Raw genomic sequence first — 5000 nt, 5'->3', positions numbered from 1 at the left:
TGCTAATTAACGGGACCGTAAACACACCAGCTCGAATACTCCGGAAGAGGTTCGAAAAATAAGAAGTGTTACCTTAGTTCACTGGTAGTGAACAGCTGACACTGTAGTACATCTCCAGTGTTAGAAGCTGTGCAAAGGCAACAATAATAATAATAACAATAATTATTATTTCTTTATTGCCCACAGGGGACTAAACACAGAGGTCGACTTTGCCTTTCATCCTTTCGGGGTCGATAAATTAAGTACCAGCTACGCACTGGGGTCGATGTAATCGACTTAATCCGTTTGTCTGTCTGTCCTTGTTTGTCCCCTCTGTGTTTAGCCCCTTGTGGGTAGTAAAGAAAGATATATATATAGTTAATCCAAACATGAACTGAATCTAAATTTTGCTGAACTTATACATACATATATATATATATATTTGTGCGCGCGCGCGTGTGTGTGTGTGTCTGTGTTTGTCCCCCCAGCATCGCTTGACAACTGATGCTGGTGTGTTTATGTCCCCGTCTCGTAGCGGTTCGGCAAGAAAGACCGATAGAATAAGTACTAGTCTTACAAAGAATAAGTCCTGAGGTCGATTTGGTCGACTAAAGGCGGTGCTCCAGCATAGCCACAGTCAAATGACTGAAACAAAAAAAAAGAGAATAAAAGAATAAAAATGAAAAGTGAAAACATTGGACATCTTATTTAATCTGATAACATTTTTATAACAAATCATACCAATGACTATTGAGGAGGCCAAAAGTCAATAATCTGTTGAAGTATTGAATCACTCTTGTCGCCTCGTAAACTCAACTGTCTAGTGAGGAGATAACCCAATTTTTTAATGGCGATGTTTTAATGGGGTTGAGATAACAAAAAAGAACCATATGCGTGGGAGGCAAGCTTCTTACCACACGGCCATAGATAGATAGATAGATAGATAGATAGATAGATAGATAGATAGATAGATTAAATTATATTCTTTTATGCTTTTATTCGTTTCAGTCATTTGACTGCGGCCATGCTGGAGCACCGCCTTTAGTCGCGCAAATCGATCCCAGGACTTATTCTTAGTAAACCTAGTACTTATTCTATCAATCTCTTATGCGGAACCGCCAAACACACCAGCACCGATGTCAAGCGATGTTGGACACACACACACACACACACACACACATATATGTGTCTTGCCTTCGAAACACGCTAAGTCTACTAATGACAGCTGATGAAGGGGATTTTTTCCTTGTGTAGCATGTCCTGTACCTTGTTTTTCTGTTGTAAATAATGTTTTTCCCGTTTTCGTTCTCGTCCTGTTCCACGTCTCTGTCTTTCTGTTGTAACAAAATGGCTTTTCCGTTTTCGTTTCTGTTGAGTTTTACGTCTTTTTGTGGTGTCCTGTACGTATATATATTTATATATGCATGTATATATACATGTAGATATCGGTACGTACATATATGTTTGTATGTATGTATATATATATTATTTATTACACTATATATATATATATATACGACGGGCTTCTTTCAGTTTCCGTCTACCAAATCCACTCACAAGGCTTTGGTCAGCCTGAGGCTATAAAAGAAGACACTTACCCAAGATGCCACGCAGTGGGACTGAACCTGGAACCATGTGGCTGGTTAGCAAGCTACTTACCACACAGCCACTCCTATATTATATCTATTCATATATACGCGACTGCGTGTATACTTGAGCTTGTATCCCTGTGTTCGTGTCTGTCCCCACACCGCTTGACAACCGGTGTTGGTTTCTTTACGTCCCCATAACATAGCGGTTTGGCAAAAGACACAGACAAAATAATTAACAAACTTCAAAATAAAGAAACAATTAAATATGTAAGTACTGTGGTTGATTTGCCGTCAAGGCAAGTGCCCCAGCTTGGTCGCAGTCCGATGAGCGATACATGTAAAAGAGGGTGAATTTAAATAATGCGTAGCCCCTGCCTGCATAAGAAAAAGAAAACGGGATCGTCACGGCTGGAGTGCCTTTAATTACAGGAGGGCTACAACGACGATGTTTTTTCTCATAGGCTGACCTAGAAGTAAGCAACAACAACAACAGGAACAACAACAACGTCAACACTGACTTTAAATATCTGTCCTGCCACCACCACCACCACAACCACCACCAACACCACCACACCACCACCACCGCCACCACCACCGCCACACCAGTCACCGAATACCAGATGAGTCAATGCGTTTGCTTACCTTTTTACATTTACCTGTCTATTATAAAAGTTGAATAGTAGTAGTAGCAGTAGTAGTAGTAGTAGTAGTAGTGGTAGTAGTAGTAGTGGTAGTAGAAGTAGTAGTAGTAGTAGTGGTTGTGGTGGTGGTGGTAGTAGTAGTAGTGGTAGTGGAAGTAGTAGTAGTAGTAGTAGTAGTAGTGGTGGTAGTAGTAGTAGTAGTAGTAGTAGTAGTAGTAGTAGTAGTAGTGGTGGTGGTGGTGGTAGTGGTGGTGGTAACATCACATCCAACAGCCAGCTGTTAGTCGTAGCACACCCTGCCTTAAATCTGACTCACATCTCACACACACACACACGCACACACACACACACACACACACCACACACACACACACACACACACACACACAACTGTATATCTATGTATTTGTGTGTAATTTATGTATATATATATGTATAAATATATGTATACAACAGGTAAGTTCGCGCATTAACATAATCAGTCCAGTGAGCCGAGGAGCGTAAATTAATTAAAAATAACCCCGTGGTGAGAGAAAATAATTGTGAACTTAATGATTAATTTTAGCAAAAGTAGATAAGGGAGACAACTGTAGAATTTTAATTAATAAAAATGATAAAAATAGAATGTGGGTAACATAATCGGGAATGGGACTCATCTTGATAAAAGAGAGGTAACTTCGGACATATTTCACTCTTATTAGAACTCCTCAGTAAAGTAGATTCCTTATCTATACTGACGGAGGTCATGGATACTAGTACACACATACAAGCAGTCACACGGGCGTACACACACACGTACACACACACAACTCTTTCATAATATTCTCACCTTCACCTACTCTTTGAAGCAAACATACATCTACACACACACACACATACATACACACACACACACAGAGAAAGCATGTATACACGCAGACATAAAGTCAATTCTCAGACAGATGAAAAGAAGACTTTGAAGCGATCGGTAGGGAACACACCGAGTCCCTGGAAAGTGGCGGACAGTGAAGAAAGGGCTTTGTCTAATAAACAACCGATCGATTGTTTAACCAACACATTAAACAAACGATCGATTAGCTAATTGGTTTAGATATTTAACCATTTGATCAACAATAAAGAAGTGGAACTGAACCTGTGCGTGTGTTACTATTATTGGCGTAATGATTCCCCTATACCACAATAAATCGCTAAATCCACAAGTTTCTTTTCTTTTTAGTCTCTCTCTCTATTTATTTCCTCATGTTCCTTTCAGTTGAAGAGCGTAGGCTCGAAATGTAAAAGACTTCCCCACTTTCCTGAACGTCAAACTAATACACCTGCTTGTTGTTGATTCACATGTCTTCGTCATAATATGTGACCGCGTGTGTATCGTTGGCGATTTTTTTCCCTCCGTCTTCCCTTCCTTGGATCTTTCCTTTCCCTGTGTTTCTGACGAAGAGCTCCGCTCGAAACGTTAAATCCTCCTTCTTTCTTTCCTTTCCTGAGCGTCCAATAACACTATACTTGCTCCACGTCCTCGCGTTGTGTTTTCTCTTTGTTCATGTTTGGATTAACTATATATATATCTTTCTTTACTACCCACAAGGGGCTAAACACAGAGGGGACAAACAAGGACAGACAGACAAACGGATTAAGTCGATTACATCGACCCCAGTGCGTAGCTGGTACTTAATTTATCGACCCCGAAAGGATGAAAGGCAAAGTCGACCTCTGTGTTTAGTCCCCTGTGGGCAATAAAGAAATAATAATTATTGTTATTATTATTATTGTTGCCTTTGCACAGCGTCTAACACTGGAGATGTACTACAGTGTCAGCTGTTCACTACCAGTGAACTAAGGTAACACTTCTTATTTTTCGAACCTCTTCCGGAGTATTCGAGCTGGTATGTTTACGTTCCCGTTAATTAGCTGTTCGGCAAAAGAGACCGATAAAATACCAGGCTTAGCCAAACAAATGAAAGTTAAGTACTGCGGGGTTCGACATTTGAGATAATAAAATATCTCAAATGTGGCGATTAAACTGACCAAAATATATGGTACTTAAGTTAAAGGCACCAGAATTTAGTATGGTATTATCCATATAATTCAAAATGGGGTGATTGTTTTGATATATATATATATATATATATATATATATATATTATATATATATATATATATATATATAGATATATATATATTTGATAGCTCATTAATTAATTTTATTCATTTATTTATTATTTATTCTTATTTCGTTGTTTCATTGCTGGATACTTATATTCCGGTTGGGTCTGGTCTTTACTGCACTGCTTCAAGTTGTGTTCTGGTTTTGATTTTTATTTATTTATTTTTTTGGCATAGTTATTCGTGTGCTTATGAGTGTACGTGCGTGCGCGCGTGTGTGTGTGTGTGTTTGTATGTGTATGTGTGTGTGCGTGCGTGTGTTTGGGTGTGGTCTTTACTACCCTGCTTGAAGTTAGGTTCCGTTTGGGTTTTTTTTTTGCATAATTATTTGGGTTTTTTGTGTGTGTGTGTGTTCGTGTTTGTCCCTTTCTTTCAACATCTGTCAAACCATTTATTTTTTTCCTAACCAGTCACCTTGCTTGACCGCTAAATCCACAAGTTTTTTGTTTTTTAAATTCTCTCTCTGTTCATTTCCTCAAATTCCTTTCTGATGAAGAGCAAAGGCTCGAAACGTAAAAGACTTTCTCACCATCCCAAGCGTTAAACTAATATACCTGTTTGTTGTTTATACACCTACCTTCGTATTTTGTTTTTCTATAAATTTAAACTATATATATATATGTGT

Source organism: Octopus sinensis, linkage group LG11, assembly GCF_006345805.1.
Source record: "Octopus sinensis linkage group LG11, ASM634580v1, whole genome shotgun sequence".
Lineage (NCBI taxonomy): Eukaryota > Metazoa > Mollusca > Cephalopoda > Octopoda > Octopodidae > Octopus > Octopus sinensis.
Note: the sequence above shows the minus strand (reverse complement) of the source record.